Genomic DNA, 27,799 nt, shown 5'->3' on the forward strand with positions numbered 1-27,799 from the left:
AGTTAAATGAGGGGACTCTGTTCCTTGCTGTGCATCTGAATCATTCCTCCCTCCTCCACCAGACAGGCAGACAGGGCCCCCCATGCACACTGCTCCCCTGCACCACACAAAAAGTCAGTGTAACAAAAGTCAGTGTTTGCCACTTCTATGGCACCAGCCCTCCTTTTTCCTGGGAGCCAATGGAGGTTTCACCTTAGGGGTGGGAGATCATCTCCCTCTCAGACTCTGAGGGGTCTTGAGTGCAGGGACGATCTGGAAGCTTGACTCATTAGATCTGAGCTGCCAGAGAGTAGGAAGAGGATGTGCCAGGGTTCTCAGAGTGGCACAGAGGCAAAGGATTGCTGCAGTTACGGGCCTGGTTTCCTGTGGATCTGTGGGGACTTGGAGCAGAGCCACATCTCATTTCAAACCAAGCCCCTTCGTAGAGCGATTTGGGGGAAGCTCTATAAGAAGAGCTTGAAGGAGTTTTTTCCTCCCATCAAACTCCTTCCCAAGGGTATTTCTGAGGCCAGAATGAAGTGGATCTGTTTTGAAAAATCTCCATTAGCTACATGCCTAGTGGCAGTTGTAACATTTCCCTCTTGGACGGGTGAGATCAATATGTACAGCCCACTTCTACAGAAAATGCTCAGCTCAGAGTGATCGACCCCTGAGGGCCCCTTTTCGACCTTAGTCAAAGTTTAGGGTGCTGGGGGTGTTCCAGTTGGGAGTAGAAATTGGGGATAGGTATTCCTTTGATGCGGTGGTGTTTATTTACAAAGTCCCATGTCTCCGAATGCAGAGGGAGTCAAATAGCAGGTAACAACTCCTTTTGCTTTCGGCACCGAGAGCACTCTTTTTAGCCTGCACCGCTGGCCCAAAAAACTCTTTCCAAGTTTTCTTCCTGAGTCAGCCACAGCAGTGCTTTCAGCTGCTCCTTCAACCTTGCTCTTTTCCAGCTTTGCTGTATATTCTCCCCTATTTCCCCCTCCCGCCCCCAGCCACAACACCCGGTCCAACCCTCGGCCCACCTAGTACTAGTTTCTGGGCAGACTTTGCTAGGCTTTGCTTTAGGTGTCACTGCCATGCTGTCTGGAGGGGCTCATGACTGGGAATGCTAACCTCAGGGCAGACTGTCAAAAAGGAGGGCAGATACCCCAATCTGGGGGTATGTTCTGTAATTAGATTTCACCAACCTTGTACCTAATGTGAACTCATGGATCTCTATAACAGTCTTACCATGAAGTCACAGTGTGTCCCCTTGGGCATTCCCGTCTATTCTGCCACCCAGGCTAGCTGGACTTAGTGATAGTTGGTTGTCATACATCAAAGATCACAAAATATTCAGGTTGCTCCCTGTCCCAAGAAACCAGTCACTTCCCCCAGATCAATTTGTACCTCAGATCTCTCACCAAAGACAACACTTGTAGCTAAACCTATAGTTAACTAAAGAATTATTAACTAGGAAAAAATGAGAGCGTTATTTACAGGATAAAGCAGGCAACATATATGCACAAATAAGTTAGTCTGTGGTTCAAAAAGGTGACAGATGTAATAATCTGTCAGCACTGAATGTCTAACCCAGATTGACCTGGGGAATCACTGCTTTTGTTTCCTAGCTCCAGCCCTGTGAGAGTCCAAACAGTAGAGACAGAGCGAGGGAGTTTTCTTGTGTCTGTGTTTTATCTCCTTCTTCCAGCACTTAAGCTAATGGGATGGGCTTTCTTGCACGTAGCACCTGAATGAGTGTGGGAGGGCCATTAACCTAGTCTTTGTATCATGATGTTCCACAATCGCCCACTTAGTTTGGATAGTCCTTGATAGGTGGGGGAACCACTCTTCCTGCCAGGGTTCACAAGTTCAGAGCAGGCATTTTTACAGTTACGAAGCAAAACGTACATATTACGATATAACATGGGATACATTACAAGTAATACACGTATAACCTTTGGGTGGGCTACAGTTTACTTCACTGCCCGCATGAAATCTGAGCCCAGCTACAGGGAATTTATTAAGCATACCCAAAACTACCACACGCAATTCCAGAAACTTTTGGCTATGGAGTGTTAATTGTGCATCTGCCTAGCAACAGTGACCCAGACACAACTCATTCCTACTCCCCACCCCTAGATCTCTTAAAGAGATCCCCCTTTTAGGCACATGGGTCACACATGCAGCAACTTACAAGCATTTTATAGAGTCTAAACCCATCCTTACAAGTCTAACACCTATCTTGGACAATAATAACGTACAGGTGATCTAGTCTGGTTTCCAGCTATGAATTTGTCAGTGCCTAGCTGATGCCTGCAGCCTTGGCAAGAGCTGGCACCTGGTCTATCAGTGTCACAGTCACCCCTTAACTGCCTCTTACAGCCATCTTAAATAGGGGGTTCACACATCCATTTGAACAAGGTTTGCCAAATAACAAGGGCAAATCCCTTCCCCTTGTGAAGCTCCTGCTCACTATAGGTCTCTCTCCTGCAGGTCTCATTCTGGCAAAACTCTCACTGACTTCAGTCAAACTTTTGTCTGAGTAAGGCCTGCAGGATCAGGGCCATTATAAGTAACTCATACATGTGCTGAGTAAAGGAGTTCATGGATCACAGGCAAGGGCTCTTTGCAGTGAATCATATCCATTTTGTCATTTTTCTGCATAAAAACATATTTGTGTAAATAAGGCTAAAAAGAAGCAGGAGTTGAAAAGTTTTAAAATTATTAGCACTCTGTGGGGACAGCAAGCATGGTTGCATTCCGGATAAGAATGCAACTCATGTTGCTGTCAGCTGATTTCTGGATGTTGACCGTAGGGTTGCTAACTTTGTATTTGCAGAAAACTGAACATCCTTGGACCGCCCCTTCTACAAGGCCAAACCCCCACTCACTCCATCCCCCCTCCCTCCGTCGCTCGCTCTCCCCCCCCCCACACCTCACTCACTCATTTTCCCCAGGCTGGGGTGTGACAGGGGGTGAGGGCTCTGGCTGGGGGTGTGGGCTCTGGGGTCGGGCCGGGGATGAGGGGTTTGGGTGTGGGAGAGGACTCCAGGCTGAGTGAGGGGGTTGCGGTATGTGGTGGGGAGGGGGGAGGTGCAGGCTCTGGGCTGGGGTCAGAAATGAGGGGTTCAGGGAGATCTGTGCTGGGGCAGGGGGTTGGAGTGCTGGAGGGGTGAGGGTTTCGGCTGGGGGTGCAGGCTCTGGGGTGGGGGTGGGGTTTGGGGTGCAGGAGGAGGCTCAGGGCAGGGGCTTGGGGTTCAGGAGGGGCTTCAGGGTGCAGGCTCTGGGTGGCGCTTACCTCAGGTGCTCCCTGAAAGAAGCGACATCTTCCTTCTGCTCCTAAGCAGAGGCGCCACCACGTGGCTCTGCACGCCGCTTGCACCTACAGGCACCACTCCCTCAGCTCCCGTGGCCACCATCCTGGCAAATGGGAGCTGCTGAGCTGGCACTGGGGGCAGGGGTAGTGTGCAGAGCCCCGGTCCCTCCGCCTAGGAGCCAGAGGGAGATGCCGGTAGCTTCCCAGGAGTTGCATAGATCTGGGTCGGGAGCCTGCCTGCTCTGCCAACCGGACTTGTAACAGCCCAGTCAGCAGTGCTGACCAGAACCGCCAGGGTCCCTTTTCAGCCAGGCGTTCCAGTCAAAAGCCGGACCCCTGGCAACCCTAGTCGACTGGCTCTGAAACAAGTTGTCTAGGCCTCATTGGCAGAAGGGATAACTACCGTGAAATGGAGGAGGCCTTCCAGGCTGTGGGTTAAATGTTTGAAGTTATAATATAGAAGTAGGACATCTCCTTGTCAGAAAAAGGCTCTTTTAGAGATACACGTGGTATATTCTGAAAATATTTTTGAATAGCTAAAAGGAATTTTTTGCAGATTATTTTTGATGCTTTGAGAGTCTTCCTGGTTGGCATCACCGTCCAGTCTAAGTCATTTGCTTCTGTCTGGTTTTTTCCTCTTGTTTTAGCCTGAAGCTTCAACCAAAATCAGTTTCAGACAGTTTGTGAGAGAGAGTATCCGGCTGAATTCCAAAGGTAAGAGGATGAATCATATAAGAATTAGGGGTTTTTTATATTGTCCTTCTTGTGGTTCTGAAATGTGCCCAGGCATAGGAGAAAGAAATACTCCATCTTGTGCTCTGCTGCAAAGTTATAGCTTCTTTATGAATATGCAAGTAAACAAGATTATTTTTCCTCTAATAAGCCTACAGCCTGGGAGCTTCAAAGATAGGATCCCCACCTAATTCCTCGATTTTAGTGTAATTGTCTAAAATGAACAGTATCACAAATAATGTGACGACAAAAGTAGGAATAGCTTCTAAATATCCTCTACACTGCCTGGAGAAATATATCAGACTTGACCTGGAAGGGGCCACCTTCTTAGAACAGTTAAGGTAGTTCAGTCTTCTCTGTCCATCCAGTCCTTAGCCTCTTTTCTGAGGCTGCCATAAGGAGTGCTAAGTGTGACCTGGACATCTGTCCACTAAGAAGTGGACTGAGACTACCCATTAATTTCACCTAGTACACCAGGTAATCATTAGATAGCAATAATTTTTGTTTGTTAGATTAACATTGTGAATATTCTGGCTGCTGTAATCTGTTAGGTTCTTCACTATAGGAAATAGCATGGCAGTTTCTTGGAAATAAACACAATACAAATTTCTCTGTCTAAATCCAAAAGTGTGAAAATAAGATGTTGTCAAAAGGTAGTATGAGCCTGGATGTGTTTACATATGTGTGAACTCTAACTGCACATACTCATGTGCGCACACAGAGAGAAAGTGTTTTAGAATAACTTAGTCGGTGCATATTTTTCAAAGGAAGTATATTTCTTGGGGTTTTTTTACCTGAGCTTTTCCTGACATCTAGTACCCTTTTTCTTGTACAAAACTGATTGGTGGTAATGTCTGATTGGCTATGTGTGGCTGCAGGACTAGAAATGAAATAGAACTTGAAAGGTGACTTGCAAATTAATTCGGGTCTTGGAAAATCAGATGTTTATTTAAAGTGTTAACCTTTCTTGCATTTTCCAGTTCTGAAAACTGTTGCCAAAAATGTATTGTTTCTGAATCTCTGACATACCTGCAGCAGAAGCCCACAACAATATAGGCCTTGACTTTTAGAGGGAAATCAAGGGCAGTAGAGACCTGAAAGAAAAATACTGAGGACAGCAGGGGAGCATTAGGAAAACAATAAACAGAGAAATAAGAGAAGCTAATAAAAGAGATTAGCAAGAGATTTAGTAAAAACATGTCACTACTAGAGACAGAAGGGAGGGACGAAAACCCACTGTATTTACTTTTGGGCACTCCAAATCTCAGGCTTTTACAAATTTGTTTGAAATTGTTCAAACTACTTTAAAACACGTGGAATTTTGGAATAGCCAGTGTATCATAATACTTTATTAAAGGCCAGCGAAAATTCCTGTTTAAGGGCTAGCTTGTGGTTTCAGACACAGCTTTGAGGAAGGGATGCATCAACTCAGGAGGAGCGCTGGAAGGCATAATGATTCAGTGACACACACTTGAGCTGCAGTTACTCCCCTGCATCCTCCTTGCTCCCAGGGTAGGAACTTACTGCTGGCCTATTTCAGCAGTAAATCACTTGCTGCCCTGCCAACCTCCCCACAGAATAGGAGGGTGGAGCCATTTCCTCATCTATTTGCTCTGAGGGAACAGGCAGGTGAGTAGCTTGAATTGCTCCTGTGTGTCTAGACTTAAGATCCGGGCAGCCTGCATAAAAGCCTCTAGCTTCCTTCTGTGGATGTGTAGTCCAGGTCACTAACCCGCAATTAGTGATGAGACTGTGTCACAAAATTCCAATTCCACTCCAGGGGTTGGATAACCCGCTTTCCACAGTAAAACCTGCAGGAAGAGGCAAAGAGAAAGGAAAGCTCAACACAATTCTCATCTGATGTTTGAATTTCTTGACTTTTTTGTGTGTCAGTGCTTTACTATATCATTATAATAATATTTTTGTATTTAATTTTCTCATATTGTTTTCAAAAAGTATTTGATGAGTGTATGCTCATGTCACTGCACTCTCACACCTCCCTTTCCAGGTATTTCCTGATCTCCGTGGCATGCATGAGCAGCATTTCTGATGGTCAACATTGAGATCTTCAGATGTGCTTTGGCTATTGTGGGAAACTGGTTAGATTTTGCATTTTGTGGGCCAGATTTTAATATCAATGAGTAAATCTGGAGTGCCTCTGGTTTAAGGCAACAGGGTTTCTCCTGATTTACATCAGTGTAACTAAGATGAGAATTTGGCCCTAAAAGTCAAGGTGAGTAAATAGTGAAGGAAATCAAGGGCTCTCCTGTCCCTTTCCTATTCTGGAACCAATGAAACAACTCGCTATTGCATGGTGAGAAAAGAAAACTGGCATCAGTCATTCATTTCACAAATCCAAATAAACCTCAGGATTTTCTTGTTTAGTTCTCATTCATGGGAGAGCATGAAAACACTTGTAATTTTCATCTGAATGCCACTGTGGTTCCAGATTTGTTTTTCGTCAGAGGACGGCTTTAGTAGATAAGTATCAAGTCTGAAACAAGGTCCTTTTCAGCTTTTAAGAAATAATGCCATTTTCTACTCCGTTACTTTAGTTCTTTAACTGGCTCAGTTTTGCACTTTAGGGCACATTGTTGAAATAATTAAACAATCCATTATAGGAGATCTGCATTGATTAGTTCTAATACCTTTGAAAGTTATCTGAAGATTTATTAAATAAGAATATATATTCAAAAGTTTTTAGATATAGCTCTCACTTTTGTCTATAATGGGGAATGGTCCCGATGTCATTCACTAAAAGATGCTGGTTTAGTGATTCTTCAGGATTTTAAGGATTTAGATTAGGACATAAAGGGTCTGATTCTCTTCTGATCATGGTGTAAATCAGGAGCAACATCAGGGAAGTCAAAGGTATTACTGGTATAAAAGCAATGTGAGAGGAGAATCAGATCTAAAGAATACAGTTCTCATTTGAATATGACAGTTTTAATTGGGATTAATTTAACAGTGGTTTAAGTGTAACTTCCCTCGTGTGCAATCGGTATCAAGAGGGATTACTGATGGATCTAAATTGTTGGCCATTCCTGCCGGCCTGTAGCCACATCACTGCGAGCTGTGATCTCATTAGATTATGTTTGCTCAAAGCACTTAACATGCAGAGTACTATACAGATACTAAATGTTGTTATATTACCATGTTATTTAAACATGATCAGGGCAACTTAGTAATTGGACAGGATCATGAAGACCTTCAAGGAAAATGGTGGTGGTGGCTTAGTAGGTAGCTCTTTCCCTTCTGATTCAGTAGTGAACCAATATCCCCATCATGATCCTATGGGCTTTGTGAAAAAGGAGGTGATGTATCTTGGTAAACCCGTAACCCTGAATATGTATGATTATTAAAGATCCCATGGAACTTTTTCACAAGGCCACATATGTTAGTTCTGGTGTCCTGGCAAAAATTCACTTCAAATTCCCCATGCAGTTTCAAATGGCTATTGTCTTTCAATTTCCTGCCTAAAACTTGAATAGTGTTGCTGTGTGCTGTAAGTGCATGTGAGCTGCTGTGCTTTGCTCTGGTGGTGTGCAGCTTATAAAATCAATTTGTCTTTTCGTCTTTGCAAAACACTTTTAGAGTCGAACAAATAATTAAACTCTGGGCTTTTGCCCGTAGCCATAGAGTTTCATTGTCTCTCTGACTTTGCATGGCTAGTGGTTATGCAGAGTAGATGAGGGTGTGGCCTAAAAGATGCCATGGCTAGGCATCTACAGGATTTGGGGCAGGATTTCCTGCAGATTCTTGCTAGGCAGATGGAGGAACTGTCGCTTCCATGCTCTCATCCCCAGTACAGTCGATAGCTCAAGGCCATGCTGCCCTAGGATACCAGGCTGCCGGATGTGTGCCGTGACTCCACCAAGGAGATTCCCAGACAGGAAGAATGAATTAATGCTGCTTTGAGTAATGTTCCTTTACCTCTCTTTTTTGCAGTGGATGGGAGAACATGCCCTTTAGTGGCCCCAGCTGCTTCTCTCAATCCCTGACCCCTCCTCCTTTCAGACCATGCAGATATTCTGAGAGGTGATTTAAGGCAGCCATGCAGAGGGTAGAACATTACAATTCTTTTCCCCCCATCTTTATAACTTCCATAGATGTGACTCCTCCCTCTAACACAGAGTGGATTAAAACATAGAGACCACAGTTGGAAAAGTCAATATAGAAAGGTTTTAGGATCAAATTTGGAAGAAAGGTTGTGTGTAAATCCATGCCTATGATAATTACTGTAATATCCTAATTAGGGTTGAAAAATATGCTGTGATGTGTTGTTGCAAGAGATACTTATTTACAATACATTGAATGCCATCTAAAAATCAAATTATTTAGTTAGAGATGGGCTGAAATTTAGACACCATATCAGCCAGCCAGGGTGGAAAACATTTTTCAGCCCACCCCACTCCCAGTGACTGTGGGGACAGGGGAGTCAGCCAACCAGAGCAGAAGAAGGAGGTTAAAAAAAAGCTGATTCGGTGCAGCCGTACGGCACCTCCTGGAAACTGGTGCAGGGCAACCACGCTGCTTGCCTGTCCGTAGAACCAGCCCTTAGTATCCGTCAAGTAGACATGATCAGGTTACTCTTTCAGAAGAACTGAGCAGTTGGTTTAATTTCTTGATTAAAAGAGTGACTAAATTGAATAATTATTTGTACCATGTAAGTTTTCATTTTCTTAAAATAAAGTTCAAGGTTTACCTAAGGATGAAGTCCTTAAATCCATACACTGCAAGCTATTGGTCTCAAATCCTGTAGCTGTTTTGTTCAAGATGTGACATTCCACAGTTGGCTGTGGATATTAACACACACAGTGGCCATGCAGAGATTGCCATGGTGAATAAATAATCAACCCATTACATAAAGGCCATTTTTGCAGCAGGGGAGTGTTTGTCGAGGTATCTGTATGCTCACATCTCAACTGTTTTTTCTAACAAGAGCTAGCGAATTGAGAGAACTGAATAAGTTTGTGCTTTTTGGGAAAGGGAAGCTTTGAGATATGCATATAATCACAGTATTGTGTAAAACCATTGTGGGTAAATGTAACCAACAACAAAAATTAAAATAATCTCGGGACCAAATTAAGGATGTAAATACCATTTTAAAAGTTAACCGTTTAAACTATTAACATTTTTGTTTAAACGGGGCCGGCGTAGCTGGGGCCGCTGCGGCTGGCTGGAGCTGCTTTGGAGGCTGCAGGAGCTCCATGTTGCCTTGACCAGACCCTGCTGCAGAGCTGCTAAAGGCCCCTGTGGAGACCAGGAATGGACGGCTGCAAGTAAAGGAGGAGAGCAGCCACACCCATGATTTAAAAAGCTGACCCTTGTTGTGATTTTTGGAGGGGGCTGAGGACGCAGTAGGAGGCGACCCAGGGAGCAGGCTTGATGGCGTCCACCCATAAGGCTGCATAACTGACTAGCCAGTCACAGGGCCCTGGGTTGGAACCCTGTGGAGCAGGGAGGGCCCAGGTTCCCTTACCGCTGGCCCCAGACTCTCACCACCTGCCTCAGATACCGAATTCCCCTCCTCATGCTCCCAAAACAAAATATTTTGAAATTGAAGTTCTTGTCAGTTTCACCGAGCAGCTGTCTGGGCTCCCAGGGATGTGCAGCTCCTGGGCAGACCCATCATGCTGACTGCTCCAGTGCTAGGGACCCCAGAGCTTCCAGACTCTTAAGCTCGTTTCCTCCCCAGTCTGGGGCTGCCCAGGAAGTCCATATAGTGAAGCTGCCCCAGAGCTGCAGACGCTGTGGGGATCTAGTCCCAGGATTTCTGGGCTCCCAGCTGTACATCAGGGAACCTGGAAGCTCTGAGAGCTTCAGCTCAAGCCAGGGTTCTAAAGGATGTCTGGGCTCCCTGCCACAGTTCCAGGAACCAAGCCACGGATAGAGCAAGGGCACCCTGGGGCTTTCTGGCTTCCAACTCGAAGCTGAGACCCTGGAAGCTCTGGCATGGCAGTGCTGTCTTGGAGCCTGGACTCTGAGTTCTAGGCTCCCTGCTCTTCAACAGGGAGCCTGGCAACTCTGCCATGGGAGTGGGTGGCCTAGCAACCCCATCAGGCTAGGCTCCAGCCTGGAACATGGCTGCCCAGTGAATTTCCAGCAGACGTCTGCCTATATTGAATCTGTAATATATTTGCAGAAACATTTTACTTCATTGAACTGGTATTTTTCTCATCAAACTACTCTCCTATCCTGAGTAAGATCATTCATAAATTGGTACTGAGCCATTTCCAGCAGTATCTGACCTTCCCTGGTACCTCCGACCTTTCCTTGTAAGACTTTGCACCAGAACACAGTATGGAAAGAGTCCTGACTAACTGATGGAAGATCTTCTGACTAGGGACAGAGATGAATGTTGATGCGACTTGATTTATTGTCTGGCCTTGAAATTGTTGATCACAAGGTGCTGCTGATCTATCTGAGAGATCTGGCAGATACGGACATAACTGATACAAAATCTCAATGCGCAGTCCTATCTGACGGATCCTAAAGGGTCATGATGGGCAGCCGCTCCTCCTGTCTGGGGAGTCATACATGAGAGCCTTTAGAGCGTTCAGTCTCTCTGTTCCTATTCAACCTCTATTTGAAATGGCTAAGACTGTTAGTGCAGAATGCAGCGTATAGCCTACAATAACAGACATAGACTGATGGCACAAACTTCTAAGTGTCCCTTAAATCCTGGTCAGAAAGTGTTTTTTCCCAGGTATCCCAGGAAGAAATAGTAGCCTGAATGAAAGACAGCTGGCTCAACTGTAATCCAGGAAAGACTGGGATACTGTTGATAAGAAGGTGGAAGAAGCATTTTGCAGAGCTGGCTAATACTGCAGACTCACTCTCAAATGACAGCATGTGCCCACCACTGATCAAAGCTGTGTACAGCGTCAGAATCCTGCTAATCTCATTGCTCCTGGACACCAGAATACTAGCTGTCACCCCCAGTGTTTTACCTCTTCAGCTAGCAAGGAAACACTCCTTTCCTCTCAGGTGAAGAATTACACCTGATCCCTTCATTTACCTTCTGGATGAACTGTCACAGCTTACTCCAAAACCAGAAGTGAAGGCTGTGAAGGGGCACTTTATCCAATTTATGGCAGTCTGCCTCCTAGGGGGATGGAAGAGTATAACTGGTGCTCTCCCTTCATTGCAAGTTCATTTCAAGACACTGGCCCTGGTCTTGAAGGCTTATACTAGCCTAGGAGCCCTCTTCTCCCTTCATTCTGTGCCACAGAAACTGTACAGCTGGCTCACTACAGCTAGCAGAGCCTCTGGGTTAGGCTAGAGGGAAGCAAGAATGGAGCTTTCTCAACCCAAGCTATCAGAATCCCCTGCCAACTAAAATAGGGTGAGTCCAGCCTCGCTACGCTCACAGCATGCTTCAAAACTCTCATCTTGCTGAAGATGTTCCCCAAATAACATTGTGAAGGAGACCCAGGCAGCGCTTTCCTGGAAAACAGCAATCAGCAGCTAGAACAAGAGAGTGAGTAGTATTAGGATCCTAACTTTAGAGAGAACTTGTTGTGATTTTTTGTAAACTGTCCTTCAGGCCTACCTGCTATAGGGAGAAAATACGGTTTTTGTTCCCTACTGCACAACTGAGAATTGTCTAGAGCATTCTGGGACAATGGGGATGAAGGCAGCTAGCTACCACTGCAGCAGTGTGGGGGCTAGGAAAGGAAACACTGCCAGGGATCTGATCCCAGAGGAATTGGACACATTTTATAGTTTCACTAGAACTAGCGTGAACACTGGGACAGTGGCTGGAAACTGGGCTGTCAGTGTGAAACTGGTGTAAGGGAAATGGTGTATCAGATCCAAAGTTTCAAACTTCAAAAATAAAAGGGGGGATGTTTTGTTTGGATAGTGAACATGACCTGTCTTAAAGCAGAGATGCTTAGAACCCCTTTGAACTCCTTATTGTTAGGGTCAGTAACACTGTAGGCGTTATGAGGAGCATATCTGATTTGGCCAGCTAGAACATATTCAAGAATAAAGCATAATTCCCCCTACTGGGCTGAAACTAGTATGTGAAATTTACATTTGCCCCTCCTTTGAAAATGTTCAACATGTAAAGAATGAGATGCATGAGACTTAGGACCCATTCTGGTCTACACTATGCACCTCATGTAGTGTTGTGCACGGTCTTGAGTGAATGCCTGCTGACCTTATCCAGGTGTGTGTAAAGAGTGACTTACTGTGCCTCATCGCTTATGATTACATGCTGAATACTGACTACATTGGTATAACAGACTGTCCGCAGTAATAGAAGCATCAACAAATTCTTTTCAATGGTTTCTAGAATCTGTGTGCATTGAAAAAAACCCCTAAGCATGTGTATTTCTCAACATTTAAAATAAAAGTCCCTTTTAAAAATCCATTTGAGTGACTATTTTGAAAGATCCAGTTTCTCAAAATCTGCATCTACTGTTGATATTCCAGTTCAATTCAAGCTGGTAATTAGAAAGCGGAACTAACAGAGTAAACCATGATTAATTCAAAACTCTTTTTGCATCTCTTCAGCTTGTCTAAATAGTTTCAGTGAAAGATCATAATAGGACAGGAGATCAAAGAATCAGATCAAGTCCTTTATCAGGCAGCCAAATGGTCTCTAATGCTTTCCAGTGTGGGAACAATCTAGTGGGTCTGTTGAGGCAGTACATCTTACGTTTCTTTTTACTGTGAGTGCATTGTGTGTGGATTCAGCTTCAGATTTCTGTTGTCACAGGGTAATCCTGAGAAGATGTAACCTTTTTAGGACTGTTGTGCTGCTGCAGAAAGTATTTTCAAGATTTCAGATTTTAACATTCATATATTTAATTCAAATGCAACATTCCATAGAATATATTTATGAGCAGAATGGAGGGAAAAAAGCATCTGAACCCAGTTAATAAATATAAAGCATATTTAACAAGAGACTTAATGATCCTATTATTTTAACAAATCACACAAGATGGCGTCTGATACCAGGCATAAGTAGCAGAGTCTTGTTCACCACATCCTCATGACAAGCTTTTTTCCATCGACAGCTGCAGGGAGGGGCTTAAATTTTTTTTTATGGGAATTGCCAAAAAGTGCAGGTTCAGGTAAACTGATGCAATTCACAAATTTGGGTCAATTTTGGTGAATTGTTTCAGTAGAATTTTTAAAAAGGGAAATGTTGAAATGGTTGGTTTTGGCATTTCCAAAACGAAACATTTCCACGTCCTGTGTCAAAAAGATTTTTCATTTTGGAATTTTACTCAATTTTATTGAAAAACAAAAATGAAAAAAATGTAAAATCCTCAAAACCAAATTGTTTTCATTTTGACCCAAAGTTTTCAGCTTTTTTGTTTTGGTGAAAAAAATGTAATACATTTTTCGGGTCAACCTGAACCAATTTTTTCCCCATTGATTTTTCTTCCCTCTTCTCCTCTGCAAGTTTGGCTACCAAAATGAACACTTGGTTATATGCACAACTCTATTTGGAATTCCTTCCCACACTGAATTCAGACATTGAAGAGAACTGTTCCTGGTTTCCTCTATGGCAGGACAGTACATTTTTTTTCCCTGTGGGGAGTTGGAGCCTACAGCTTTTATTTTATCTTTGAAAGTTGATTTGTCCTTAACATGTGGAGGAACACTGAGCATTCCTTTCTCTCGGATTTATGATGCCAAAGGCAACCTTCCTTGGGGGTGGGGGGGGGGGGGCATGTATGGGGGAAAAGTGCTTAATCTAATCCTCATCACATCTGTTCAGTCATGTATTTTATATAATGCTTGCCACCAAAGTTTGCTGGGAAAAGATGGGATCCACCTGACCAAAGGGAAGAGCCTCTTCACTCACCAACTTGCCAAGCTAGTGAGGTGGGCTTTAGATTAGGTTTAAATGGGGCAGATAACAAAAGCCCAAAGGTAAGGTGTTTTTTTTTTTTTTAAAGGCAACCTTAACAGAGGGATACATGGTGGTGGTGGAGGGGGGATATTGAAATTTATAATAGGCTCATAGGAGCAACTAGAGGGAAATCAGTGGGGAAATCTGCTCAGTGTCCTAGATTTCTATACACAAATGAGGAATAAACAGGAAAAACTGAAAGTATTAGTCCATAAATGATGACTTAATTGGAATCACAGTTGATGTCTGCACTGCAGTGTAAACCCAGGCTCAGACTCCGGTCCAAACCACCTTTCCCTCTAAATGCAATTTTGTCTAACCCAGACTTGGGCCACAGGACCTTTGCAGGGATGGAAGGTTGGAATCCGAGTTCTGCAGGGGCTTGGGCCCAAACTTCATCATTTTGCAGTGTGGATGCACTTAGGCCTGGACCCCGTTGACTCTGGTCCCAATAGTCCCCCAATGCTATCCCACAATCTCATGGGACAGCATCCTAAGACTGACCAGTTGACTCCCAGGAAACGGAAGCAACTCCACTGGTTCAAGTACAGCTGCTTGGCATTTAACCCTTCCATTTTTTTTGAACACTAAGCTGTGAGCAGAGTGAATGACCTTCTGCATTTGTAATGACCACTGACGTGAAGAAGTCCTTTGCCAAGCACGCAGATTTCAGTAAATCTCTGGTGTGAGGTGAGCAAACAGTTCAACTTTAGCAAGAGTTCCAGAAATGACCATGTACACTAGCTAACAGTGAAGAAGCTGATAGCATTGGGGATTCACTGATGACCAGTGCAGGGAGTGGATTAAGCGACTCGAGACCAACTACTGGAAAGCTAGGGATGAGAACTGCACCTCTGGGAAGTCGGCATCATCCTGCTCCTTTTTTGAGGAGTTTGACTGGGAACTGCACTGAGCCATTAGTCCTTCAGGACAGCCTGGTCACCTGGTGGCAACCTTCTCACCCTGCGTCCAGTACAGGACCAGAGAGGAGCCAGCAAGCACCGGAGGAGGCTGCCAAAGTGACTCTCTTATATTCAAACCAGGCCCTAAGGAGACTTTCCTGTCAGTGCACCTCTAGCATATTCTAGGTCTCAACTCAGAGGAGCTTTTTGATGCCCCTCTAGAAGAGCTGCCTGCCATGGAACCAGCATCAGAAACACAAGAGGCGGAAATAGCTCCTAAGCCTGGTAAGTTTCTGGTTCCATGTTTGCTGCTGCTGTTGAATATAGGGATGGGAAGGACCTCTGGTTTATTGCCCAATATAAAATTTATTGCAAGCCACAGGCAGCAGAGTATATCTGCTAATGGTGGCTTGCATGCCAGCACCCTGGTGGAGACACCTGGTGGAGAGTGGGAAGTATGAACAACAGTGAAAAAATCATTTAAATATTTTTTTTTCGAGGAAAATTCTCGCACATTCTTACAGACATACTGAGGTGGCTAAAATAAGAAGCTGATATTGCCTTCTCTTTTAGCATGCCGGGCCACGTGGTGTCGGGCACAACACAATACAATGAGCTGCCTGAAAACAGAGAACTGTCTGGAGGGCAAGGGGGAAGGGAAGGTTAAATGCAGTCCATGGATGACTAAATCAGTGTCCAGAGAATGGCTGGGGGTTTGTATGCAGTCCAGAAATGTGCTGGGGGATGGGTGGGGAATGGCTGTTTAGTTCTTCGGGAGTCCTTGTTCTCATGTGTGTTTGCATGTACTGTAGTCCCTGGGAAGATGCATTTAGAGAGCCATAGAGAGGCAGTCATCCATGTGGATGCTAATGCCACACCCTGTAGATTCCCCCATGAATCTTGACCCAATCCTGGGCTCTGATAGCCTCACACTCTTCCCATAGTCGGAACTAAAGATAGGTTGTCACATTTCAGGGAAGGTCATGCTTATAGGTCACCAGTCCACTCCACTCATACTTGTGCTACTCTATCACCATCAGTTTGAAAACATCTGTGGCATAAGCAGCTGGCTTGCCACTGGCACCTTGGAATAAAATCTCTTTGCCATTCTGGAACCTCTCGATTGTAATGTCCTCAAGAATGTGGAATGTGTGAAAGTAAAGAGAAGGCTTCTATAGTCAGCTGCGGCTTCCCTCCTGCCACAACAAGCCAAAGAGCTCTGCAATTTTTAAACAAAACAATTATAAATTGAATCTTACCATTGTCTCTGCAGTCTCTTCACTATGATTAACTGAGTCTTGTCCCAGGAGTTGAAGCATTCCTCTCAGAATATACTGAGCCTCAGTTTTACAAAGCAACACTTTTTGGCTTTGAGATTCCACACTGCACTTTTGCCTGGGGATGCACTGAACCTGTTGTGAAGCACTGAAACAATAATAATTGGAGGTTTTTAGAGCAGGTTGGACAAACATCTGTCAGATTACTTGGTCCTGCCTCAGCATAGGGGGCTGGACTTCTTAAGATCCCTTCCAGCCCTACATTTCTATGATCCTATGAACAGAAAAAACCCTTCCATTGATGCAGGATGTTTCTACACTACGGAGCAACAGGGGCACAGTTGCAGGGCCAGAGCTGTGCGATAAGATCCAGTTACTCACACAGAGAAAATTTCAGCTATTCTCCTTAAACAGAGGAAGAGTGTTTGGCTATCCAGAGTGGCAGTGGTCATAGCCTTCAAGACCAGTGGAGCTCAAATAACTTTAGAAATCCAGTAGCAAGCCTGTGAATTCTGGAGCATTCATGTGGTGTGTCAGCCCCATCCTCTTGCTCCCTTGTCATCGTAGCTCACTCCAGGCATGAAGCCATTGGCTTTCCCACTGCAGCTGTGACATACTCATTTGATAATGGGAGTTCATGTTGTGAGGCTGCTTCCTGAATGTTCCCTCTTCTGGTCTGAAATCATCCACCACCAAAGTGATAGAGAAAATTGGGCTCATTGTTGGGGGGAGACTGTCAGTGCCTCCCTTTGTGAGGGTGAGGCTCTGAAGAAGAGCTCTACTCAGGAAGCTCTCTTGACTCAACAGCCTTGCCAATTCTCAACCTGTATCAGATCTTCCATTTGTAGTAAAGGTTTTTGAGATGATTGTGGAGAAGAAACTCTGGAAGCATCTGGTGCCCTGGGCTTTCCCTAATCCTGGCCAATATCGTTTTCGATTTATGTATGTGAGGCAAACTGCATCAGTGGTGTTTGCTGATGATCTCTTTTAAGAAAAACTGTATTGATTAATTTAGATCTATCAGTTACTTTTGATATTGTAGACCACAAGGTGTTGTTGACATGGCTATCGTCCCTTGCTAGAGAGTGGATTGAGTCACACTTCAGTGTCTCTACTCCTTATAGAAGGGAGTTCTCTCAGGGCAGTTTGCTGCTCTAACACCTCAGATATTTGGATTGCTGCAGGGTCTGATTTTGATTCCTCCCCTGTTTGATGTGGCTGATGGGAGGGTTAGTAAGAAGACAAGGGTTTGTGCTGTCTTCAGTATCTGCTGACCCTCTTAATATGATAGAACAGATGAATCAGTGACTGCAGGAGATTGAAGACTGGTTGGGAGACTGCTAGCTGAGGCTCAGTTCAGGTAAGATGATGGTAATGTTGACACATTGCTGGAAAGAACCAGAATTGGTGGGAATTTATATGGCCACCGCTGAGTGAAAGAGAGATCATGGGTGGTCCTTACGCAGGTGAACAGGACAGGGAACAAGGAAGCCTTTTGCCTCCCTTGCACTTCCCAGATAAGGGTCATGCAGAGCCATGCTGTTTCCCCCTCCCCCATTGTTTGAACTAAGGCGTAGACACTAGAGGCACATGCCTATGGCTCCAGCTCCTGGAAGTGTACAATAACTCGAGAAGCTCAGCTTTCATTTGAAACAGTATGTGTCTAGCTGTCACGGGTAGAAAGAACACCTTGTAAATGTGACCTGGATGTAACTGATGCAGTGATTTCTCCCTGTGTCTGCAGAGAGCCTGAAACAGTAGCTGTGAAAGGAGTGAACTGCCACTGGCCTGCTGGGTGACCCTAGGCAAATCACTCCATCTATGTGCCTTGGATTCCCCATCTGTAAAATGGAGATCATGATTGTGACCTCCTTTGTAAAGTCTTGAGATCGACTATATAAGCTGTGTGTTAATATTACAAATTCTGAAATCTGATGTTTTGAGGGGCCCCATTTGTGAAAAAGGGTTGCAACTTAGGAGTCTTGTTAGATGCCAGGTTGCTACTGAATGCTCAGGTAGTGGTGATGGCTAGTAGCATTTCTTTTTTATCTGCAGCTAGTGAGAGGAGTGTGAGCAGTTTCTTTCAGAGGTGAACCTTCTTCTCATGGTTTCAGAGTAACAGCCGTGTTAGTCTGTATTCGCAAAAAGAAAAGGAGTACTTGTGGCACCTTAGAGACTAACCAATTTATTTGAGCATGAGCTTTCGTGAGCTACAGCTCACTTCATCGGATGCATACCGTGGAAACTGCAGCAGACTTTATATACACACAGAGAATATGAAACAATACCTCCTCCCACCCCACTGTCCTGCTGGTAATAGCTTATCTAAAGTGATCATCAAGTTGGGCCATTTCCAGCACAAATCCAGGTTTTCTCGCCCTCCACCCCCCCACACAAATTCACTCTCCTGCTGGTGATAGCCCATCCAAAGTGACAACACTCCACACAATGTGCATGACAATCAAGTTGGGCCATTTCCTGCACAAATCCAGGTTCTCTCACCCCCCCACCCCCCTCCCAAAAACCACACACACAAACTCACGATCCTGCTGGCAATAGCTCATCCAAAGTGACCACTCTCCCCACAATGCGCATGATAATCAAGGTGGGCCACCCCCAGCACAAATCCAGGCCTTCTCACCCCCCCCCCCCACCTCCATACACACACAAACTCACTTTCCTGCTGGCAATAGCTTATCCAAACTGACCACTCTCAAAGTTTAAATCCAAGTTAAACCAGAACATCCGGGGGGAGGGGGGGGTAGGAAAAAACAAGGGGAAATAGGCTATCTTGCGTAATGACTTAGCCACTCCCAGTCTCTATTTAAGCCTAAATTAATAGTATCCAATTTGCAAATGAATTCCAATTCAGCAGTTTCTCGCTGGAGTCTGGATTTGAAGTTTTTTTGTTTTAAGATAGCGACCTTCATGTCTGTGATTGCATGACCAGAGAGATTGAAGTGTTCTCCGACTGGTTTATGAATGTTATAATTCTTGACATCTGATTTGTGTCCATTTATTCTTTTACGTAGAGACTGTCCAGTTTGACCAATGTAAATGGCAGAGGGGCATTGCTGACACATGATGGCATATATCACATTGGTGGATGTGCAGGTGAACGAGCCTCTGATAGTGTGGCTGATGTTATTAGGCCCTGTGATGGTGTCCCCTGAATAGATATGTGGGCACAGTTGGCAACGGGCTTTGTTGCAAGGATAAGTTCCTGGGTTAGTGGTTCTGTTGTGTGGTATGTGGTTGTTGGTGAGTATTTGCTTCAGGCTAGACAGCCCCGCAACCTGAAGCCACTAACCCAGGAACTTATCCTTGCAACAAAGCCCGTTGCCAACTGTGCCCACATATCTATTCTACCCCCCCCCCCCGGATGTTCTGGTTTAACTTGGATTTAAACTTTGAGAGTGGTCAGTTTGGATAAACTATTGCCAGCAGGAAAGTGAGTTTGTGTGTGTATGGAGGTGGGGGGGGGGGTGAGAAGGCCTGGATTTGTGCTGGGGGTGGCCCACCTTGATTATCATGCGCATTGTGGGGAGAGTGGTCACTTTGGATGAGCTATTGCCAGCGGGATAGTGAGTTTGTGTGTGTGGTTTTTGGGAGGGGGGGGGGTGAGAGAACCTGGATTTGTGCAGGAAATGGCCCAACTTGATTGTCATGCACATTGTGTGGAGTGTTGTCACTTTGGATGGGCTATCACCAGCAGGAGAGTGAATTTGTGTGGGGGGTGGAGGGCGAGAAAACCTGGATTTGTGCTGGAAATGGCCCAACTTGATGATCACTTTAGATAAGCTATTACCAGCAGGACAGTGGGGTGGGAGGAGGTATTGTTTCATATTCTCTGTGTATATATAAAGTCTGCTGCAGTTTCCACGGTATGCATCCGATGAAGTGAGCTGTAGCTCACGAAAGCTCGTGCTCAAATAAATTGGTTAGTCTCTAAGGTGCCACAAGTACTCCTTTTCTTTCTTCTTCTCATGGTTATCCATGCTTTTGTTACCCCCAAGGTTATAGTATTGAAATGCCCCTTACATGGGGCAGCATCATAAGACCACCCACAAGCTGAAGCTGATGCAGAATGTGGCTGACTGCTTTATTAAAAAGATTTTCACACAGGGAGCAACACCTGATATTTGTGCTCTGTGATCTGCACTGGTGGCCCACAGGCTTCCAAGTGGAGTATAAGGTGGTGGTTTTACCTACAAGGCTTAAAAAGTTTTGGACCTTGCTAACTAAAAGCCCACATATCTCTCTGTTCTACATGGCTGCATTTGAGAGCAGCTGAGTTTCTTGACTGGAGTTCTTTAAATTTCTTGACTGGCATGTGGGAGTTGCTGCAGGGACACGTGAAGGCCCCTCAGTTAGAGAACTCTTACGAATCCAAGTTCTGGTCGACCAAATCTTCTGGATGAACGTGATGCATCTTTTCTCCAAGGTTTCTGAGGAGTGCTCTGGGATATGATTGACAAGTTTACGTGAATGAGTATTTAGTGGGATTAACAATGTGTTTGTTTGAGGCATAGGAGTAGTTTATTATATTGTTTTATTGACTCTTCATGTTGTGGCTGTATGTTTTCATTCTTTTAATGGCACCCAGGGCAGTTGAATGTGTGTTTATTATTCCTATTGTGAGTAAACATAAATAATCTAAATAAATAGACTTGAATTCAATACAGAGCCCCAACCACACTGTGTTTGCTCATAGGGGTTTCTTTGAGCTCACAAGGAGGGCGGAACATTCTGCTTTGTGGAGAAGTGGGGGAGCATTTGACTCATTTGTGAACTATTGTGTCTCAGAGCACAATAGCTTTGCCTCTATTATGGCAGAACCAAAAAGGAAAGAACTAGAAATAGATTGAGCTATTTGAAAATAAACACAGTCGTAAACACAGTAGGATGCTTGCAGACTATTAATCGAGAAGCACTTTATTCATTCATCTTTTTTATGTTGTGAAATGTGAGGAATTATTTGGCTCTACATATTACATCTTAATAGAGTTGTGTGTCACATAGGTGTGGTAGTGTGTAGTACATAGTATTTTATTATATATTGTGACATGGTCAGGCCAGATGGCTAGAGGAGAGTGATAGAAGGCAGATGTATTAGCCCCAGGTTAAGTAAGTCCCTTTCCCCTGGGTAAGGTAACAGGGAAGGTTCCAGAACAATCAGGAACTTTCTGGAAACAAGGCAGACAGGCTGATTACGGGGGAGGGATAGCTTAGTGGTTTGAGCATTGGCCTGCTTAAACCCAGGGTTGTGAGTTCAATCCCTGAGGGGGCCATTTAGGGATCTAGGACAAAAATTGGGGATTGGTCCTGCTTTGAGCAGGGGGTTGGACTAGATGACCTCCTGAGGTCCCTTTCAACCCTGATATTCTATGAATTGCTCTACTCAGGGGTTGTGTGTTTTGGGGGGGAGGGATAGCTCAGTGGTTTGAGCATTGGCCTGCTAAACCCAGGGTTGTGAGTTCAATCCTTGAGGGGGCCGTTTAGGGATCTGGAGCAAAAATTGGGGATTGGTCCTGCTTCAAGCAGGGGGTTGGACTAGATGACCTCCTGAGGTCCCTTCCAACCCTAACCTTCTATGAATCTATAACACCTGCAGCCAATCAAGAAGCTGCTAGAATCAATTAAGGCAGGCTAATCAGGGCACCTGGGTTTAAAAAGGAGCTCACTTCAGTTTGTGGTGTGTGTGTGAGGAACTGGGAACAAGAGGCACAAGAAGCTGAGAGTGAGAGGGCATACTGCTGGAAGACTGAGAAGTACAAGCATTATCAGACATCAGGAGGAAGGTCCTGTGGTGAGAATAAAGAAGGTGTTGGGAGGAGGCCATGGGGAAGTAGCCCAGGGACTTGTAGCTGTCACGCAGCTGTTACAGGAGCCACTGTAAACCACTGCAATCCACAGGGCCCTGGGCTGGAACCCAGAGTAGAGGGCGGGCCCAGGTTCCCCCCAAATCCCCCCAACTCCCTACTTGATACTGGAGGAGTTGAACTGGACTGTGGGTTCCACCATGGGGGAAGGTCTCTGGCCTGTTCCCTGATCCACTAAGTGGATCAGCAGAGACTGTGGGGATTGTTCTTCCTTTCCCCATGCTGGTCAGTGATGAGGCTAACTGAGTGAATGGCAGATTTGAGCCGTGAAAGGGGCCAAACTGAGGGCTACCATGAGCCTCTGAGGCGAGAAAATCCACCAATAAGCACAGGACCCACCAAGGCAGAGGAGGAACTTTGTCACAATATCTTTTTCCTCTGTTTCCTGATGGAAATTCAGACTTTTGGTACTGGAATAGTTCTGATTACCAGGTAGGTGTTTCCCGTGAGTTCTAAGGGTAAATAGTAGTTTTGAATTGTTTCATTCACTCTGCTACTAAGATAAAGTCAACAAGCAAAAACCACTTCAGGGCATTTTTGCTAATTGGTGTTTATTCTTCATCCCTTTAAATACCTCTGAGGAAGTTAATGTACTAAAGGTTTTAAGTGGTTAGAGTTATCAATAAAACTAAACTCTTCATAAATGCCAATTTTGACTATTACTTATATTCCATTACTCCATACCTTTTTGTAAGCCTCTTTTCATTTGGAATCAGTATGGTGGGTTTTTTTTGTAAACTCAGTCCCATCTTAATGGCAAAAGTGTAGTACTTGTATTTTAACAACCATATCAGATAACACGACACACAAGAATTTTCCTTCACAGTCAAAACTGTTGTTCTTTGTGAAAAGAAATGGCAGAAAGACAAAGCTGTGTACCTAGAGCAAATTCTAAGCCCATACATGCTAAGTGACCTATGAACTGAAGGTTAGTTCTGGGTCAAACCATCAATACCAGAGAAGACTCATTCAGAGCAAAAATTCTTAGTAAAAGATTACTGGAACATTAGGCCTTTTGATGAAGTGTTTTTGTAAAGCTGATCATTGATATCTGTCTAATCTGAAAAAGGAATTTTAAAAATATTTCATTGACGTAGAAAAACACCTCATACTAAAGCCTGTGCAACTAAAAATACTCAACATCAAGTATTCTGTCAATTTTTATGACCAATTAAAATGATTAGATTTTTAAAGTGTGCTAGTATTTAGCCACCGAGTTATTCCATACATTGGTTTCTACTGTACAATATACTAGGAAGAGAAAACGGAGGATAAGGAGAAATGGTTCCTGTCTAGGATTGTCTCCTGACGATTTTCTTGTTACTGCTGCCTGAAACATTTCTGTAAGGAGTTGAAAACAGGCTATTTACTGACCTGTGGGACATAGAGCACTGTATTAAACTCTGACTATTCTATTCCAAGCATCTCCACCACTAAATTAAGTTTTTATGTCAAGGATTGAATGAATTACAATCTGTCACTTTTTATACATATAGAGATATCACAATTACAGCTAATATATTAGATGGGGAATGGAATTTACAAACTTTACATCTACAGGCAAGGAAGCTTGAGTTAAAGGAGAACCATCATTAATTGGTGGTAGTAGTAGTACTTAGATCTTCTTTCAGGTCTGCTTCCAGACACTAGAGGGGGAGATATTGACAAACTAAGATCTTGATCCTGCAAGCACTTACCACTGGTTGTAAGTGTCTCCTGACTACTCATGGGACTAAGCATTACTCCTATTAGTATTTTCAGGGTTGGGTTCTGTAACCGTTGAGCAGATCTGATGTATTTCATCCAGTAGCGGGCACTAGTATGTATCTATATCAGGGGTGGCAAACCTTTTGGCCCAAGGGCCACATCTGGGAATAGAGATTGTATGGCGGGCCATGAATGCTCAGAAAATTGGGGTTGGGGTGCGGGAGGGGTGAGGGCTGTTGTTGAGGGTGCAGGCTCCAGGGTGAGGCCAGAAATGAGGAGTTTAGGTTGCGGGAGGGGGCTCTGGGCTGGGGAGTGGGATGTGGGGGCGGGAGGGTGAGGGCTCTGGCTGGGGTGCGGGGTCTGGGGTGAGGCTGGGGATGAGGAGTCTGGGGTGTAGGAGGCTGCTCTGTGCTGGGACCGAGGGGTTTGGAGGGTGGGAGGGGGATCATGGCTGGGGCAGGGGTTGGGGTGCGGGAAGGGGTGCAGGCTCTGGCTGGGGTGTGGGCTCTGGGGTGGGGCTAGGGTGAGGGGTTTGGGGTGCAGGAGGGTACTCCGGGCTGGGATCGAGGGGTTTGGAGGGTGGGAGGGGGATCATGGTTGGGGTGTGGGGAAAGGCTCAGGAGTGCAGGCTCCGGGCGGCGCTTACCTCAAGTGGCTCCCGGAAGCAGCGGCATGCCCCTTCTCCAACTCCTGCGCGGAGGCGCGGCCATGTGGCTCTGCACACTGCCCTGTCCGCAGACACTGCCCCTGCAGCTCTCTCTGGGGCACTGGAGCGGGACCATGCCACTGCTTCTGGGAGCCGCGTGGAGTGGCCCCCTACCCCGGTTCCCAGTTGGAGCACTGGAGGGGGGCTGTGCTGCCGCTTCTGGGAGCCGCATGGAGCAGCCCCCAACCCTGCGCCCCAGCTTGAGTGCTGGAGTGGGGCAAGCCCCAGCGGGAGCTCGAGGGCCGGCTCAAAACTGCTGGCAGGCCGGATGTGGCCCACGGGCTGTAGTTTACCCTCCCCGACCTATATCTACAAGCACAACTTAATATCCAGTTGTAGACCAAGATACTGCGTAGGAGTGGAGGAGCTTGCGTGGCCACTACATAGGCTTCAACTGATCCATGGCTAAACACAGGACTTTAGGTTCCAGTGAGCATCTCTTATGAGCAACAAATTCATTTAAAGGCAGGTGGATAAGGTTTTTGGAGAAGTCTGGGATTTGAGACATTAGGGTTACATGCAGCAGACTAATACTAGTGAAAGTACACAGTAAGGTGGGATTGATACACTATAGTAAAACTGATTATGACACATAGATATGCTGTTTTACGACGAGAGATGGAAAATGTACATCTGTTTAATGAGGAATTAGTGTAATGTGTTCTGCAGGATTTTAGGGAGAAAATTGTAGTAGCAGCACTGGCTGCCAGCGGGGAGCGGGAAAGATTAACTGCAATCCTAGTGGTAACAAAAGATGTAAAAACAGGCCAAATCTCCACACAGATTTCATTCCACTCTAAAATTAGATTTATAGATGATAGCCAACAGGAATCTAAAACAAGGGTCCAACTGTGCAAACTTTATTTATGTTTGTGAACACCTATTCTCACAACTAGTTCCACTGACCTCAGTGGCATATTTCTGTTAGAGTTTACCAGCATGAGTAAGGGCTGCATAGCTGAGCACAAGAAACAGAAGGCTAGGAAATGACAGCTGATTCATTATGCTTGTCCTATTTGTCTTCCTGTCTGTTTCTTTGATTCCCACCCATGCCTTTCCAAACTTATCTTGATATCTGCAGAACTCACTGAAGCTTCATGCTTCATTGACCTTGTTTGGTAACCTTTATTAGCTCTTTAACTTAAATTCTTTCACCTCAACCCTTATAGTTTGGTTCCCTAATTGTATTGTTTTGTAGCCAGCTTTTTATTATTTTGTATTTAAGGCCCTACTTGAATTGCAGGATGATTGTCAAAAAATTGCAGCTGAGTTGCCGACGAGCTATGGAAAATTGCAGAAAAGTAACAATGGACCTTATTATTTGTGGTAATAAAATCCATTATTACTTAACATGATTTTCCGCTGTCAGCAGCTCAGGGCTGAAGGCAGGGGGCTCCTGCTGTCAAAATTGTGGTGGAAGCCTAATATTGTGGAATCTGCGGTTTCTGCAATATCGCAAGTTAACTAGGGCCTTATTTCTATTATTTTAGTGAAAAAATTATCTAAGCAGCTGAGCATATATATTTTTAAGTGAACTCCTTTTCTAGAGGAGTTATTCCATGCTCTGTCTACACTCAGGAGTTGTAGACCTAGTTTACTTAGATATTTTTGGTAATTTGTTATTATTTATCATTTGTATTGCCTTAGTGCCTAGAAGTCCTGGTCATGGATCAGTACCCCGTTGTGCTAGGTGCTCAATAAACACAATAAAAAGACAGATTTTTAAATTGTGGTCAAAGGTGAATGGCAAGAAGTTTATTTTCAGTGAATTAACCCAATGTTATAGTACATATTGAATGCCCCATATAGAAAGGTGATTGCTCCCTAATAAGAGTTGTGAAGAACACAGAGCTATTAATAGAGTCTGTTGGTTTCCTGGTTTCCCACCCAAGGCACTTTCCCTACACCAAAGGGTATTTTGACAGAGAAAAGGATGGTGATCCATTGTTGCCTGTGTACCATCCAGAGGTTCTGTTTTGTGTGGAATATCGAAAAGAGGCACAGAAGAGCATGTTCACTGCAAGTGGGAATGTTGAATGATTCTATCAGCAAGCCTCTAGTGAGTGCTATGAAGCACAATGCTGACTGCAAATGGTAATTCTCAACAATTTATAAATCAGTCAGAGACTAATGGATTTTTATGGGGATAGCAAAAAACCCCTCTCTAAACCCTGAACTATTTTCCTACTAAATTTCAAAGCCCTGTTGCAAATCAGGGAGGCATTAGAGCCATTCAAAAACACAAAAAAAGTTGGACATCTTTTATAATGAGAAATATTTAATGAAAAGTATGAGTCCACCATAATGTAGGGATTGCTACTCCTCCTCGTATAATAGCCTCTTCTAGGGCTTTTTAAATATAATCGCAACATCATATTTTCACGGGTTTATAACTTATTTTAGCAAATGTGCTCCTAGCTAAAAGGCGAAATGCAAGGTATCTCCCTAATGAGCATTTTGTTTGAATTAAAAATGTAATTTGCCCATTTTAAATTTCAAGTATGGGGGGGGGCTGTTTATTCTGATTTCTTTATTGACGTGTCTGCCACTAAAAGGCACCTATATTTTTATAGTGACATTTTGCAATTAACTAAATTAAATTAAATTAAATTTTTTTTTTTTTTTAAAATAGTGGAGGTACTTGAGTTCTAAAAAGTAGGCCCAGGCAGTCTCAAGCTATGTCTGCACTACTAGTGCTAGACTGGCAGAGCTGCACTGCTGCAGCTATGCTACTGTAATGCTGTAGCGTACATTGCTTTCTACATTGACAGGAGGGATTTTTCCACAGATGTAGGTACCCACCTCCCTGAGTGGCGGTAGCTAGTCAACAGAATAATTCTTCCATTGGCCTAGCTGCATTTAAACCAGGGGTTAGGTTGACTTAACTTCAGCACGATGGGGTCTGAATTTTTGGAGTGATGTAGTTAGGTTAATCTAAGGCCTGAGAGCAGCACATCGTGCTGCCTTCAAGAGGATTAAAGTGCAAGTCCTGAGCTCAGCAGTTTTGCTCCTTGGGCTAGCTGAGACGGGGTCCTGGGAGCATTAGGAATTGCACTTAGCACTTCAAGGTGAGTACCTTGCATCAGTCTTGTGCAAATGAACCAGTGTGTCTAGACCAGGGGTTCTCAAACTTCATTGCACCGTGACCCCTTTCTGACAAAAAAAAAATTACTATATGACCCCAGAAAGGAGTCCAGCTGAGCCCCACCGCCCTGAGCGGGGGTGTGGGGCGGAGCTGGGGCCATGAGGGCTCTGGGCAGGGGGGCCTGTAACCTGAGCCCTACCACCTGGGCTCAGATTTGGGGTCAGGTTTTGGCCCTGGGCCCCAGCAAGTTTAAAGCCAGCCCTTGTGACCTAAGTTCCCTCTAAACTTCGCGGCCACACAGCTGACTATTAAGCCCCACGCAGGGGCTCAGGGCTGCAATGGTGAAAG

The 27,799-nt window shown here is 44.7% G+C and overlaps 1 protein-coding gene across 2 annotated transcripts in view; it reads left to right on the top strand.

Moving 5' to 3' along the window:
* Positions 1–27,799, top strand: part of PLEKHG4B (pleckstrin homology and RhoGEF domain containing G4B) — a 200,442-nt gene that overhangs the window by 36,447 nt on the left and 136,196 nt on the right. Inside the window, exon 2 of one of the 2 annotated variants that reach the window (XM_073332597.1) lies at positions 3,934–4,000. The exons of the other annotated variant lie outside the window; for it this stretch is intronic. The gene's annotated coding sequence lies outside the window, so the exon portion shown is untranslated. The remainder of the gene's footprint in view (positions 1–3,933; positions 4,001–27,799) is intronic. 2 annotated transcript variants of the gene reach the window in all.

Source organism: Lepidochelys kempii, chromosome 2 (genome assembly GCF_965140265.1).
Source record: "Lepidochelys kempii isolate rLepKem1 chromosome 2, rLepKem1.hap2, whole genome shotgun sequence".
Taxonomy (NCBI): Eukaryota; Metazoa; Chordata; order Testudines; family Cheloniidae; genus Lepidochelys; species Lepidochelys kempii.